Below are 17,190 nucleotides of genomic sequence, written 5' to 3'. Positions count from 1 at the left end.
AACCCCCTAGCACCCCATGTCCTGGCAGGCTCACATTATATTCAGTCCCGCATATAAGGGGGAAATCACAGATTATGAAGAAAAAAGGGGTGAGAAAAAAAAGAGGATGTATTAGAAAAAGGTCCTTGTGCCTCCCGCTGCACAGAAATGTTTCACCACTTACTTGGAAAGGGGGGGGCTTCTCGAGATCAATACTGAGAAAACCCCCTCCCTAATGCCAAGAGATCCGCTGGAGGTCCAATAAAGGTTTTTAATAAATTTTCAGATAGAGAGTTGGTGCAACGCATTTCAGTGTATTAAAACACCTTTATCAAGCATACAATGGGGCAAAAAGTGCAAGATTTTATAGTAAATATTACAATAAGGCTCACCTGAGACTTTTTGCAATTGGTGTTCCGGCCGTGGGGGGCGCTGTTTGTGATCGCGATGTCACATGACTGGCTGAGCAGACATGTCTACCAAATGGAAGGCATATGCCTTCCACAGGCAGCATGAACGGCAAGATGCACATGTTCTCGGCGGTGGGTGACGCGATGACGCCACTCCAAGACCGCGCTGGGTCACGTGACCTGCTTCAACCAACTTTATCAGGAATGCATGTAAATTCAATTTGGCTATAATTCAATGACAAATACTTTCTGGTGTATCATAACAATAATAATCTCTTTTTGTGCAGCGCCAACCCTTTCGAGGCACACGGGGAACACAAACAATATGAAAATTACAGAAATTACATGTGGTATTCAATTATTTGGAAACAAAGAGGGTGGGGTGATAGCAGAAGGTACAGGGGCAGGCAGCGGAGCAAGGGGGGACACAGCAATGCGATGACATGCAATATACAAACTGTGTGGGGATAGTAAAGGAGGTATGGGGCAGGGAATGTACATGATAGGCAAAATTGGAAAGCCATGGGGAGGGGCAGGGAGCATTTTGTGGGGGTGGGGGACTAGATTAAGAGATTTGATATGCTTCTTTGAAAAGGTGCGTCTTTAAGGCGCATCTGAAGTTCTGTGCGTGGGTGATTGTCCGGATGTTTTGGGGTAGAGTGTTCCAGAGGACCAGTGCAGCTCTAGAGAAATTGTGGAAGAGAGCATGTGAGGTCTGTATTAGAGGGATGTTTAGTCTGAGTGTGTTAGCAGAGCAGAGCACGGGTTGGGTGATGTATGGACAGGAGGGAAAAAGTGTCTTTAGCATGCCTGTGGTGAGGAACGGATGGATTTTAGAAATATTCCTGAGGTGTAGGTGGCATGTTCGGACCAGAGATTGGATATGGTGCGTAAAGGAGAGGTCAGAGTCCAGTGTGACCCTAAGGCATCGGGCATGCCGTCTGGGGGTTATGATGGTGCCAGATACTGATATGGAGATTTAGTGGGAGGTCGGCTGGTTGAGGGCAGAAAGACAAGGAGGTCAGTTTTTGAGAGGTTAAATCTGAGAAAAAGGGAGGACATGGTATTAGAGACAGCGGACAGACAGACAGTCAGTGATGTTTTGGAGGAAGGGTGCAGAGATGTCATGGGAGGAGGTGTATAACTGGGTGTTGTCAACGTAGAGGTGAGGTTGGAAACTGAATCTGTGGATGGTTTGTCCGATTGGGGCTGTGTAGATAAAGAGAAGAGGGCCAAGGATTGAGCCCTGTGAGACCCCAACAGCGAGGGAGAGCAGAAAGGAGATAGAGCGGTCAGAGAGGTAGGAGGAGAATCAGGAGAGAGCAGTGTGCTTTAGGCCTATGGAGCGAAACATAACAAGGAAGTGGTCATGGTTTACAGAGTCAGACGCAGCAGAGCGGTCAAGGATCGCTAGCGCAGGTGGTGGGACGAACAGTGGAAGCAGTCTGGAGACCTCCTCCTCTGTTGTCGGTTCTGGTACAGATAGTGAATGAATACAGTGCTGAAGAGACCGGGGTCGGGGCTAGCCGTGTAATGGTCGGAGATTTCTTTGTGGATGTTTTGTGATTTTTTTCTTTAAGGTGCTGGCTCTCCAGCAGTGAGATTCGTCACAGGGGCCTGTTCTTTGGGGCTGAGGAGAATTACCAATGACCAATAGAGATACTGATATAGTAGATAAAAATTAAGAATAGATTATACTGAATAGCTCATGCTACTCTCAAGAATTATACTGAATAGCTCATGATACTCTCAAGGTTTGCAGATTCATAGTCATAAAACTAAACTATGTAATAATTATTAAAATAATAGATTTAGATACATCCTAAGGCCTAATTCCCATGGCCAGATTTCCGCGGAGAAAATCCGCGGCATTTCACATGCTCAATGTACATGCTGCAGAAATCACCCGCGGCATACTCTATTTGCCACGGGAGTACGGGCGGACGGCTTCCATTGTAGTCAATGTAAGCCGCCGATCACGCTATACTTCCGCTGTAGCACAGCAAAAGTATAGCATGAATACGTGCCCCGCCCACTGCCGGCCGCGTCATGTGACGCTGCTGGCTAGTCATGTGACACCGCCAGTGCGTCATGCGCTGTACTGCGCAAGTGCGCTGGAGCGTCATGTGGGACTTCGCGCAGCGGATCCAGAGGTAAGTATGGGGTCTTTAGAGGGGTGCCGTGACGGACTAAGCTGCGCTATTTCGCTTGTGGAGCCCGTCACGGCCGTGGGCATAAGGCCTAAAACTAATAATTCATAGATTAATCACATAAATGAAACATAAATTCTTCCTAATAATTAATAAATATGCAATTAATATACCGTATAAGAAAATCCCGGTGGCTCTCGCACAGCTAGGGTCATTTATATAAAAGCAACAATCTGACAATCTACACCTCGTATGACTGAAGTACTCTGTAAGGTGAGAATTCATCAATCTCATCCGGTCATTATGACGCTCTCTTATTATTAGAATTGAAGAGATACTTTCAAAGCAAAATTTTTAATTTAAATGAATAAAGACTGAAAAGAACAACCAGCCCCCCCCCCTCCCCCGCCATCAGAGAGGAGCAGATATCCTCCAGCATCGTGTAGTCCGCCAGGGACAAGGGTACTCAGCCTAAAAATCCAAAACATTTCCCTGGAGTGAAGTCGCATAAAGGAGCTTGAATTAACCCTCTAATGGGTCACACGGAGCTTAGAAGCATCCCTGTTATCTCTATCTAGGAATGTCCGGAAACGCTGGGTTTAGTAAAGCCCTTCAAAATGTTGAACCTGTGTTTATTCATACGGGTTCTCCAAGTAGTCCCTGTTCTCCCTATATATGGGCGCTCTGTAAGACAGATGGCATAGGCTGAGCCACAGTTCACAAATTGGTTTATTGTCATGTTTTTGTGTTCATGATCAGTATAGACCTCTTTTCTCTATGGACAGTATTTGCATCATCCAAGGCCGCATCTATAAGGGGCCAATATTAGTTTTAAGAGGGGCTAGCTGTGATAGCTGAATGTTTATTCTGGGAGGCCAGAATTTTTTTTTGTGTCTTGTTCCTACAGAAAATGACCTTTAGATTTTCCTGAATCCCCCCCATAGAGACGGTCCCCTCTCAGGATAGCCCAATGTTTCAACTAAATCCTTTTGATCTAACTATGTTGAGAACGATACTTGGTGGAAAATAATGTTTTAGGACTAAAATCTTTATCCCGAGTTTGAATTTCCTTTTGAAATTACTGGAACCCGTTCTCTTAGTACCCTTTCATAAGCAGAGCCTATGAGTGTTGATGGGTACCCTTTTTCCCTAAATCTTTTTTTTTTTATTTTAATGCTTGTTCTTTATAGGTGTCTAGAAAGGAACAATTTCTTCTAATCTCTTCAAATTGTTCATAGCGGATATTCGTTTTCCAGCATTTGGCGTGGCATCTAGAGAAACTTAAATAACTATTCGAGTCTGTATGATTGAAGTGAGTTCTCTCAGGATTCATCTTGAGAAGGCCTCCCCCCCTTTCAAAGTAAGTAGTGAAGTATTTCTGTATCTGCACCACATCAGGACCTTTTTCTAAGATGAGATATGGGCGGGCATGGAGGCATACGGGTTCCATATAGTAACCTGTGGCAGATCGCTCCACATTTGCTGTAAATGAGCCTCCATATTCTGCAAACTTGTAGACTGTTGAAATTGGCATCTCAGATGTTCTCATACATGTTCTATTGGCGATAAATCCAGTGACTGGGCAGCCACGGAAGCGTGGCATTGGCGTGGGGGCTTCCTGTGAACCCCGGATGTGTGCAGCTGAGCATTATCCTGCTGTAGGCTGCCATGAGAGGAACACATGTGGCTGCAGGATGTCCTGAATATATCGCTGAGCTGTCATTGTCCCTCGTACCACTACTAGGGGGACCAACTGTTGTATGCGATGGCCTTCCAGACCATCAAACCAGCAGTGGTGGCCATGAGACCAAATTTCCTACAGCTAAACACCAAGAAATGGTTCTGACAGACACAGTGGCCTGCAACGATGGTGGCACCTGTGTTTGGATCGTGGACAACAAAACAGTTGGAGCTGCTCAGGCTTCTCAAATGATCAGACGATGCTCACTTGTGGTGGTCTATCAACAGCTTCCTGAGCCTGGTCGCCTTGTGTGTATGCCCTCAAATAGGTACTTGTACCAACACCTTCTAACAGTCTGGTCAGAATGGCCCAGGTGGTAGGCAATCCATCGATATGACCATCTCACTTTTCCCATTCCAATAATGTGCCCGCTCTCAAATTCTGCTAACTGGGTGAAATCTCTTTGATTGCATTGTAGAAGCGTTTAGTAGTCATCAAGCTCTACACAACTGGAAAATAGGTCCATTACACACAAATAGCCTTTGTGAGCCTTACAAGCCAAGGCTGGAACCACTTTTAGGGCCTCGGGTGGCCAGACTGCCAGAACTCTAATCATTTATATACATCAGCCTGACAAATAACTGCATGCTGAGTTTTGCAGCAAAACCACAACTGCTTCTAGGTGCTTGATTCTATTTTATTACAGTGAGTATTCACAGCCAGTTCATCAAAAGTGGATTGACAAGGATTTGTTCCTCAGGATCCCGTTTGCTGAGGCTAGTGCGCTCATGCATTGAACTGATTTCTGCAGGAAGCAAACAACCCCGTTCTTACTGCAGTGGCTTAATATTGCAAGAAAAGGTACTATGCACTTCAATGGGAACTTTGCCTGCAATATCAATCTGGACCACTGTAGTTAGAATGGTGCCATCTGCTTAAAACTAGCAAAGATCAGTCAATAGCAATAAGAGACAATTTTGGAGGTATGCCAAAAGCAAGAGAAAAGTCAAATATGCTGTAGGTTATATACAGAATGAAAATGATGAATTGGTGATAAATGATGTTGAGGCTGAACTTTTAAATTCCTATTTCTCTCACAAAGTAAAGGTGAGAGATGGTGAGGGACACTTAGCTAATGTACATGAATTCAAGTCTCCAGGTCCAGATGAATTACATCCTAGGATACTAAAGGAAGCAGCGGAGGTAATTGCTGAACCACTCGCCAAAATCTTTAAAAATTCCTGGAGAACAGAAGTGCCAGAAGATTGGAAAAGGGCAAAATGTTCCTATCTTCAGAAAAGGAAAGAAGGTGGATTCAGTAAACTACAGGCTTGTGAGCCTGACTTCTATACCAGGAAAGATATTTGAACAGCAGGTATGCAAAAGTCTTAAGTGGGGTACCACAGGGCTCCGTTAAGGGTAAACTGATCAGGGGATGGTAATTCTTCTTAAAACTCTCCATTCCATAGAATGTATGCAAGACTTCATCTACCTTGGTTCGAAAGTTACCAGGATGGAAAATCTAGGCCAGAGATAAAACGTAGGATAGCACTGGGGTGAAGTGCGATGTTAAATATGGACAAAGTCTGGAAAAGTAGGAATATCAGCATAGCAACTAAACACGGGATAGTGCAAGACATCGTTTTCCCCATAGCCATGTATGAATGTGAAAGTTGGACTGCTAAAAAAGCTGATAGGAGGATTAATGCAGTGGAGCTGTGGTGCTGCCGAAAACTGCTGCGTATACCCTGGACGGCAAGAGTAACAAACAGAGAAGTCTTGAATTATATAGAGCCGATATTTCACTGGAGGACAAGATGACCGGGCTCAGACTCACGGAGGGCAAGATGACCGGGCTCAGGTTCATGTATTTTGGCCATGTAATGCAAACAGAGTCGATTGAAAAAATCTATAATTCTTTGACAGTTCAGTGACAAAAGAAAACCTGGCCACCAAAGAACACGGTGGCTTGATACTGTAAAAGCTGATACTGGCATGGATAGCAAAACACATGAAAGAAGCAGTGCAAAATCTAAAAACGTGGAGGCAGCTTGCCATTAGGGTTGCGAATGACTAAACAACTACCAAAAACAACTCTTCCTTAGTCAGACCTCATCTGGAATACTGGGTCCAGTTCTGGGCACCCCAACTTAAAACAGACTAAAACTGGAGCAAGTTCAGAGAAGAGTTACCAAGATGGTGAGCGGTCTGCAAATCATGTCCTATGAGGAACGGTTTAAGGATCTGGGGATGTTTAGCAGAAGAGAAGGCTGAGAGGAGACTTAATAGCCGTCTACAAATATCTGAAGGGCTGTCACAGTGCAGAGGGATCAGCCCTATTCTCATCTGCACAAGGAAAGACTAGAAGCCATGGGATGAAACTGAAAGGGAGGAGACAGATTAGATATTAGACAGTGAGGGGGATCAATGAGTGGAACAGGTTGCCACAGGAGGTGGGGAGCTTTCCTTCAATGGAAGTGTTTAAAACAGAGGCTGGACAGACAACTGTCTGGGATGATTTAGTGAATCCTGCACTGAGCAGGGGGTTGGTCCCGATGACACCGGGGGTCCCTTCCAACTCGACCATTCTATGAATTCCTTCAGTGTATATCTAATAAACATTATATTTAGTATTGTGCTTGCTGCTACAGTTTAGCTTTTGTGGGCTCGGCCTTAAACCTGGTTTCTCCAGCTACGTTGCTTGGCTCCTCTTGCTGCATATTTCAGTTAAAAAAGTATTAGGAAGAATTGTTGAGCCTGACAATAGCAATTGCTGAGTGAAAAAAGTTTATAACTGGAGGTATACTTCATAAATTGAGGGAAGATAATGAAGGCACTACATAAAGAGCGTAGGTCCAGAAGAACCAAATTGTGAAAAAGAATATCTAGATTAAAAAAAATGTTCACATTTACATCTTCTGCATATATAGGCCCAACCTTACTGTCGCGCATCTATGAAGTGCCTCAGGGGGATGCTGCCAGTTTCAGAATCTTATTGGCAGAGGCAGCTAAACAAGCCAAGGACTGGAGTTAGAAAGCCAAATGGAAGCCAAGAGTGAGTTCTAGGCCAAAGGACTACATGGACATGTGACTAAATTGTCCAAGGTAACAAGAGGGAGCAGAGACAAGACGCCAAACTTAGTGGGCATATCCGATTTATACATACACTAATGATGAATCAATGAATGATCAGACTGCACCAAGCCAACATGGAATTTATAGATTTTGTCTGTGGTGACATTTTTTAAATTTAAAGCCTTGTTATTTGTGCATTTAGCCCCAAATCCCTGATGACGCCACTGAGATGGTGAAACATGTTGGGGAGCTGTTTTTGACACTTTTCTATTTTAGTAAACTTAACAAATGCTGCTAGTACACAATAACCGTTAGCGAGGATTTCTCCTTCTTTACATACCCAGCTATTTAGGAAATATGGAATATAGCTAATATTTGTCAGAGGTTTTTAAACTTTTTGGGTTATATTTAGAGATGAGCGAGCATACTCGCTAAGGGCAATTACTCGAGCGAGCATTGTCCTTAGCGAGTACCTGCCTGCTCGGAAGAAAAGATTAGGGGAGCAGAGGGGGGGGGGGGGGGGGAGATCACCCGCGCCGGCACCCGAATCATCAGGGATTTGGGGCTAAATGCACAAATAACAAGGCTTTAAATTTAAAAAATGTCACCACAGGCAAAATACATAATATTACTCGAGCGAGCATTGGCCTTAGCGAATACCTGCCTGCTCGGAAGAAAAGATCGGGTGCCGTCGCGGGTGAGCATTGAGTTGCAGGAGTGAGCAGGGGGGAGCAGGGAGGAGAGAGAGATCTCCCCTCCGCCCCCCCCCCCCCCCCCCCGCTCCCGGCCGGCACCCAAATCTTTTCTTCCGAGCGGGCAGGTACCCGCTAAGGACCATGCTCACTCGAGTAGTTGGCCTTAGCGAGTCTGCTCGCTCATCTCTAGTTATATTGCCTCAGGCACATTGTGAATACATGAAAAACGGGGTCTTTTCGAAAAGTGTTTTAAGGAGCAGTCACGTGTCCATGTGAAGCTTGCACCTGATTGGTTGTCATCATGCACAGAACTCCCTTCTGGTTTCCATTTGACCATCACATTTCTTACAATCTGGGCATTAAAATGGCTTCTTCCCTGTGTGAGTTCTCTGATGTCTAACAAGACCTTGTTTCTGGGTAAAACACCTTCCACATTCTAAACAAGTAAATAGTCTCTTTTCTGTGTGACTTCTCTGATGATACATAAGACCGTGTTTCTGGGTAAAACATTTTCCACATTCTGGACATGAAAATGGCTTTTCTCCTGTGTGACTTCTCTGATGTACTACAAGATATGATTTATGGGTAAAACATTTCCCACATTCAGGGCATGAAAATGGCTTTCCTCCTGTGTGAATTCTCTGATGTGTCTTGAGCTGTTGTTTAGACATAAACCACTTGTCACATTCAGGACAAGAAAATTGCTTCTCCTCTGTGTGATTTCTCTGATGTCGTATGAGACTATATTTACTCTTAAAACATTTTCCACATTCCACACAAGAAAACGGCTTTTCTGCTGTGTGAGTTCTTTGATGCACAACAAAATGTGATTTTACAGTAAAACATTTCCCACACTGTGAGCATGAAAATGGTTTTCCTGTGTGAGTTTCTTGGTGTGTAACTAGCATTGATGAGTTATCAAAACGGTTCCCACATATAGTACATGAATATGGTTTCTCTGTGTGCCTTCTCTGGTGTACTACGAGATTTGATTTCTGAGTAAAACATTTCCCACACTCTGGACATGAAAATGGCTTCTCTCCTGTGTGAATTCTCTGATGCCTTTCAAGATGTGATCTGCGCATAAAGTAATTCCCACATTCAGGACACGGAAAGAGACTTTCATCTCTGTGAACCTTCCCATTTGTTGTAGGTTTCCCACGTGCAGAACATGTAATCGTTTCCCCCAGTCCATGTTCAATACTCGCTTTGGCAGCACGTAATTGATTATGTTCGATTTCATGTTTGGGAGACAAGTGATGTCCTTGCAAGCCGCTCATCTCGACTTCACCTGGAGAAAGAAAATCCACATAATGAGCATCAAAACAGTCACCAAGTTAGAAGAGGATCTCTCTTACCTCGTTACACAAGAAGTACATATCAGCAGGTTCAAAGACGGGTAGCTAAGTTAGTAAATGGAATGGGCAGACTACAATACCCAGAGAGGTTATCAAAACTGGGGTTATTTAGAAAAAAATACAGATGAGGGGCGCTCTAATTACGGTGTATAGATATATCAGGGGACAATACAGAGATCTCTTCAATCATCTATTAATACCCAGGACTGAAACTAGGGGGTGCTCTAAAAACTATGTACAGATATATCAGGGGTCAGTACAGAGATCTCTCCCATCACCTATTTATACCCAGGACTGTAACAAGGGGCGCTCTAATAACTATGTATAGATAGATCAGGGGACAATACAGAGATCTCTCCAATCATCTATTATACCCAGGACTGTAACAAGGGGGTGCTCTAATAACTACCGGTATGTATAGATATATCAGGGGTCAGTACAGAGATCTCTCCCATCACCTATTTATACCCAGGACTGTAACAAGGGGCGCTCTAATAACTATGTATAGATAGATCAGGGGACAATACAGAGATCTCTCCAATCATCTATTATACCTAGGACTGTAACAAGGGGGCGCTCTAATAACTATGTATAGATAGATCAGGGGACAATACAGAGATCTCTCCAATCATCTATTATACCTAGGACTGTAACAAGGGGGCGCTCTTATAACTATGTATAGATAGATCAGAGGTCAGAACAGGAGGTCTCTCCCATCACCTATTTATACCCAGGACTGTAACAAGGGGGCACCCTCTATGTCTAGAGAAAAAAAGGTTACTATACAACATAGAATGGAGTTCTTTACTGTAAGAGCAGTGAGACTATGGAACTCTCTGCCTGAGGACGTGGTGATGGTGAACTCACTAATAGAGTGCAAGAGGGGCCTGGAGTGTAATAATATTAAATGTTAAATCATTGATTACATCAGAAGGGTCAATGATCCAGGGATTATTCTGATTCCCAGATTGGAATCAGAAAGGATCGTTTCCCCCTAAAATGAGGAAAATTGGCTTCTAAACCCAGGGAAATTTATTACTTCCTCTGGATCAACATTGGGAGATAGGCTGAATTACTATATATGGACATACATCTTTTTTTCAGTCTTACACACGGTGTTACACAATAGTATCAGGTAAAGCAGTGCGTCAATCATACAAAAAGATACAAAGTTATATTAATTGCTAATAAAAAAAATTGGCGCAGACCTGGCTAAAGAGAAAGCCGTCGCCAGAAAAGGACACTTCCACCAGAAAGATGAAAAACAGTTAAAAGGCAGATTCCTCACTTGTTTCCCAGCCTTTGACTAACAGGATATTAAAACCACCGATGTTATTATATCCCTATCCTACAGAGCCGGCGTCAGGTATACATCCATCTACAAATATTTTCTCATGAAGTTAGAGCGGTAAAGAAAAACACCCACCATTTTTTAAAAACTTTTATTTCTTTAACACTTTACAGTCTGCAGTTTTCTCTTTTATTTCTATTTTTCATTCTTCTTGAAAATCTCTGGAAAGTGCAGCATATAACTGTCTGTGGGAACGGCATAGAGACCGAAGCACTTGTTTTTCTGGGCCATTGTGCTTTATGGATGGCGATACGTACCGCTGCCCTGCCAGGCGGGTTCATAGTGAAATCTGTTTGTAAACATTTTTAGTTTTTCCATCTGAAGCAAAGATAAAGAAGCGGTTCAGCGAGCCTACTCTTTAGCATGCTACATCCAACTGACCGTTGGGAAAACATGGTGACTGCAAGCCAGGGGCTAATAACACGATTTTTAGCTCCATCTGTCCTCTGTACAGACTTTCGAAGGCTGGGTTCACACAGGGCGGATTTGCCGCGACAATTCTGCGTGGAATTAGCCAGGGATTAGTCAGCCATGTTGACGAGATTTGTCAAAAATCTCATCCACACGGGACGGCCAATCCGTCATGGCAAAGCCGGCGCTGCGACGTGGATTCCCTGGCGGCAGCATGTCTTTTTTTTTCTTTTTTCCGCTGCGGCCGCGCTCCTTTCTGTGGCAAAACCGTGAGATTTCCGCCGGGAATACGACCTGTGTGACCCCAGCCTAAGTGTGTCCCAGCATGGCTACGGGTCTCCAGCCCCAAACTCAGAGCATGATACGCATGTATGATGCTCTGAATGTGTCCAGATATCCATGGTCAGGCCAGGACACACTTGTTTCATGTACGGACTTCCGATGGAGCTAAACAGTGTGGTTAGCCTCTTTACACCAAAGTACTTGAATAACAGACATTGTATCTTGTTGATCGGGATACCGGATGCCAGCCATGCCAGGAATTATAATCGCTTGAAACTAAAAGGCAAATCTGTTGGATTCAGTGGAATATAAGAAAAGAATACATGGTCTTCCTTTCCAGTCAATATGTCTTCCATGATGTTCGGCAACATTCTTTTGCCATGAAGTCTCGTACAATTGCATAACCTATGAGGGCGAGATTCCGAAGCAGCATGACGGGTGAGCCTATTAAGTTGTAGGCGATGCGGTTGCATCCCAGTCAGATCGGAAGAGTTGAGGAACTCCAATGGATAATGTACAGACTTGTGGGTGTCCATCACCACATCAACAAAATTGTTTTCAGTTACGAAGCCCGGAATCATATCCTGACTGTGTTTGCTGCTTTCATCAACAGAATCGTTTTTAGCAGCTGGTATGGCTCATCTACCCGACCACCTGGGATTTTTGTACTTTTTTGATATGTTTGGATACACTTTATAAGTTCTGTAACCGATGTCACAATGTTACAAATCAACTGGAAAAGAAATGTCTTCCATTGAAAACGGTGAAGGAAGTACCTTCACCAATTTGAAGAAGCTTGTCAGCAAAAGCTCGGGCAGTTGGACGGCGGAGAAGTCGTGCCCAGATTTGTTGTTAAAATGATATCCATAACATCTCTTCAAAGAGCTGAAGCCTTTAGTCAGCTAGCGACAACCTTGATATGACTAGAAGAGTCTGCTGGAAGTCACCAGCTAAAGACACCAGCGCTTCTCTCATCAGTTGATTATTCCCACTTAAGGATTTGCGAAGTTCTATCAAGTGATTTCTGGTGTGGCATAGGGCATTCATCCAACACAATGACTGCAAGGTTTTAATACTTGTACCCGGCCACTTGTTTTACTAATATTGCCGGTGGGATTCTGTTTATTAGATATGTGTTAGGGTAATCTCAGGACTGAATGTGCAATTCGCCCTCCATCCATGTGTGGATGCAATCTCCGATAAAGCGATGGCAAGTGCTACATCATTGGTGGTTGAATTTCAGTAAGCAGGAAATTAAATGAAAAAGGTTTTCCCACTTCCTCCAAGAAAAAGAGTTGCACCCTGCTTGATGTAATCTATGCCTTCTGATGTAATCTATTATGGGGTCATCTGCTTTTTTTGATCATTGATTAAAAGAGGTCTGCTTAATTCTACAAGGATTCTTAATTCCTCAATATTGTAGTTCCTTCCTCTCATAAGGCCGGTATGTAGCACGTCAGACTGAATTTGTTCTGCTAGTACTGCGGTATGGGACATGCTGGAGAGGTCCCCCGACAACAGAGCGGCCAGTAATATACAGTAAGAATACCCTGCCGGACGTCTTCCGACATCAGAGCTGTACAGCCTTCAATCAGAATGTCTTCAGACATCAGACAGTGGATTGGAAAGGGTTGAGAGCCCTTTTACAAAGGCGGATAAATCATTCAGATTCAGCGATAATCTGAACAATTGTTGTCCAGTCTAAATGCATGGATTGACTGAATGACGAGCGAGAATTCGTTTTGACATTCAGTTTAGTAATACATAAAAACTGAACGACAATCAGCCCGTGTAAACAGACGGTTGTTCATCTATGATTGATGGCCCGTTTACTGTGAATGGAGGCGGGCAAGAACGATCTCCACCCCGCTCCACCCCCATTCACTCAGCAGTGATCGCTGTAGTTTAAAAGCACAGAAATGATCATCATTAGGGCCGCCTTTTGTGCCCAACAGCTCGCCCTGTGTAGAAGAGCCTCAAAGTCATGATAATTGCTGGATGTCTGTCAGTATAAAAGTTCTACTCTTATCTCTGGCCAAGCTGGATTACAGGTGAAGGTAATAAATAAGTCAGGGCTTCCTTAAGTTTTAACATGCAGTGGATATAAAAACTCTACACACTCCTGTTAAACTGCCATGTTTTTGTCAAATCTGATAAAGATGAATAATTTCAGATTTACTCCCCCCTTCACTGTGAGCCGATATCGGGACAATTCCATTGAAAAACAAAGATCTTCTACGGTGAAAAATAAATGAATAAATAATAACGTGGTTGTATAAATCTGCACACCCTTAGGGCTATTGCAGATGACCGTATATCAGCCACGTATTCACGCCAGCTGATATACAGCATCTCTCTCTGCAGGGGGAGGAGGCTGGAAGAGCCAGGAGCAGTGCTCTGAGCTCCCGCCCCCTCTCCACTATTTGCAATGAGGGGTGTGGGCGGAGCCAATTCTTGCAACTTAGCCCCGCCCCCGTCCTGCCTCCTCTCATTGCAAATAGTGCAGAGGGGCGGAGATGGGGTGGAGAGGAGGCAGAAAGGGGGGGGGGTGGGAGCTCAGAGCACTGCTTGCGGCTCTTCCAGCCTCCTCCCCGTGCAGAGAGAGACGCCGTATATCGACCGGCATGAATTCGTGGCCGATATACGGTCGTCTGCAATAGCCCTAAAATGAATACTTTGTTGATGTATCCTTTGACTTTATGACAGCATTCAGTCTTTTTGGGTCAGTGTCTGTCAGTTCGGCAGATCTTTCTTAGCAACCTTTTCATACTCTTTGTAAAAGCACTCCAAATCTGTCAGAGATTGTGCAGTAATCTTGTGTGTAGCGCCCTCTTCTGGTCACCCCACAGATCTTCAATGCGATTCAGGCCTGGGCACCGGCTGGGCCACTCCGAAGCCTTGATGTTCCACTGGTGAAGCCATTCTTATGGCGATTTGGCGCTCTGCTTTGGGTCCTTGTCCTGCTGAAAGGTGAAATTTCTCTTCATCTTCAGCTTTTTAGTTGAGACCTAAATGTTTTGTGGGCTGATATTTGGAACTATTCATAATTCCCTCCCCCTTGACTAAAGCCCCAAAGCATAATGCTGCCTCCAGGATCTTCACCGCGGGTACGGTGTTCTTTTGGGGATACGCATTGTTGGGTTTGTATGAATCATATTTTTTGGAATCATGACAGAAAAGTTCAACCTTGGTCTCATCAGACCCCAACATGTTCTCCCACATACTGTTGGTAAATCATACCCGGCTTGGATGTTTTTCTTGGTCAGAAAAGGCTTTCGTCTTGCCATCATACTCCACAGCCCAGACATATGAAGAATACGGGAGGTGGTTGTCCCATGCACTACACAACCAGTTTTAGCCAGAAATTCCTGCAACTCCCTTCATATTACCGTAGGCTTCTTGGCAGTCTCCCAGATCAATTTTCTTCTAGTCTTTCATCACTTTTTAAGGGACATGCAGTTCTTGGTAATGTCACTGTTGTGCTAAATGTACTCCACTTCTTGCTGACGGGCTTCACTGTACCCCACGGTATATGTAATGTCTTGGCCCCCCTTCTCCTGACTGACATCTTCCAACAATCAGATCCCTTTGATGTGCTGTAAGATCTTTAAGGACTAAGAAAATGTCAGGAAAATCCTCCTAAAAAGAGCTGAACTTTATATGAGAGAAATCAGAATCAACGTAAATAATGGCAGTAGAGCACTGACTATTATTTATCAGAAGATTAACCGATTAAGGACCAAGTGCTGTACGCTTGGTCCTGGGCCTTAATCCGATAGTCGATAGTAAAAATATGGGAGGAGATTAATAAAGCCCCTGCTTCTGCAATCAAGCAGAAGCATGTCGGGCGTCAGGTGTTAGGTACAGCTGAGGACCCAAAGGAGAAGGGAGAAGTGGATTTTATGGTTGAAATTATCAGAATTCTTGCAGAATTTTATTTACATTTCCTCCAAACCTCACTGCTAAAAAACAAAAAATCTAATCCTCTGCATCTATAACAATTGTATCTGTACGGCGGTTTTGTATCACATTGTTCCTGCAGATATTATGGAAGATGATGAAATGTTGCGGCACTAAAGGAATTATTACTAATAGTGCTAATAATGAGCAAGAGGACATTTATCCCATTCATAAAGAAACTAGTACCAGATTTTCAGGTGGCGCAATGCACCAATTACTAACATATTATAGTGACAGGGATTGGAGTTGGTACAGATATTTCCGTGCAGTAAGCTGTGGCCATTATTTGAAATGCTGCTGAACATTGCGAACACCTATGAATAAGAAAACGTCAGAAAATGTACAAAAAAGCAATATCGATACATGTTTGCTCGTTGCTTTCACATATCTGCTACACGAGATTTACAAACTTCAGCATTAGCTTCACGGCAGCGTTGAGCCTTGTTGTGTGGTGACATGTTTGCACGACAGCGGCGGTTTGTTTCAACAAGGTTGATTATTAGATGAAGGCTGGACCGGGGTTGTCGGCGTTAACACTGGAGAGGACATGATATCACGTTCAGGACATGTGAAGATAGAAGGGAAGGTCGATGCTGCAATGTTGTTGGGCAGTATGTGGGCAAGGCCAGCTATGTATGTGGACATTTGTGAGGTGTCATTTATTGGGGTCTCCACACAGGTGTGCAGCAGTCTGACAACCAGGTACAAACTGAAGTGCAACAGGAGGCAGCATCCGCGGCAATGGTTTAAAAGTTAAAAGGACACTTTATTCCATCATGGCCCATATACAAATCAGACAGCAACGTTTCGGTCCACACAGGGATCTTTGTCAGGCTTGGATATATCATAGTGGGTCTGGATCCGACCCAAGATGAGGCGTGACATCCTTTGGGCTTTGTGTGTGCTGCTCGGTTTCTAAGAACCTGACAAGTGAGTGCTGCTGGGGACATGTATTTGTTTGGATGAAACAGGTACAAACTGCCAGACTGAGTCCTGCTGTATAGCCATAGTAACTGAGGCCACGGGTGTTTGTAGGGAATCAAAGGGATGAAGGGCCTGTGATGACGTCACCGTCATGTGATCATGTAATCAGAGACGGAGGTCAGAGTCCAGATGACTGATCACATGACTGTGATGACATTATATGTAACTCAGTCATGGAAAGGTGGTCATTAATATTTTGATGTCCAGTCAGTAGATCTCCTGAAATGGAGAAGGATTAAATACTATTCCTCCAGCCTTATAGTACAACATATGGAGACCACTTGATCCAACTCACTGGATGAGGAGATCAGAGAAGACCAGCAGGTATATACGCCGTATACATCTCCACCATTGGAGAGCAGAGAAGACCAAAAGGTCTCTACACTGTATCCATCTCCACCATTGGAGAGCAGAGAAGATCAAAAGGTATCTACACTGTATACATCTCCACCATTGGAAAGCAGAAAAGACCAGCAGGTATCTATGCCATATACATCTCCACCATTAGAGATCAGAGAAGATCAGCAGGTATCTACACTGTATACATCTTCACCATTGGAGAGCAGAGAAGACCAGCAGGTATCTACGCCATATACATCTCTGCCATTGGAGATCAGAGAAGACCAGCCGGTATCTACGCCGTATACATCTCCGCCATTAGAGAGCAGGTAGATTGTTGCAAGGAAACTCAGTCTGTAATACACAAGATTTATGAAAGGCTCTTACCAGTCACTGATGGGGGCACTTCGAGTCCACTCGATGTTCTACCACAACTTTCCTGCAAAGATCCCTCATTAAGGTTTTGAGAAATAAGATAACTTTGAGATCCATTATCTTCTATCCAGGAGAAGGTC

The 17,190-nt window shown here is 44.0% G+C and overlaps 1 protein-coding gene across 1 annotated transcript in view; it reads right to left on the bottom strand.

Annotated features, from left to right (window-relative positions):
- Positions 1-17,190, bottom strand: part of LOC136590885 (zinc finger protein 157-like) — a 261,800-nt gene that overhangs the window by 226,486 nt on the left and 18,124 nt on the right. The gene's annotated exons all lie outside the window — the stretch shown is intronic.

Source organism: Eleutherodactylus coqui, chromosome 1 (genome assembly GCF_035609145.1).
Source record: "Eleutherodactylus coqui strain aEleCoq1 chromosome 1, aEleCoq1.hap1, whole genome shotgun sequence".
NCBI lineage: Eukaryota > Metazoa > Chordata > Amphibia > Anura > Eleutherodactylidae > Eleutherodactylus > Eleutherodactylus coqui.
The sequence above is the reverse complement of the archived record's forward strand: the minus strand, read 5'-3'. Positions and strand labels throughout refer to the sequence as shown.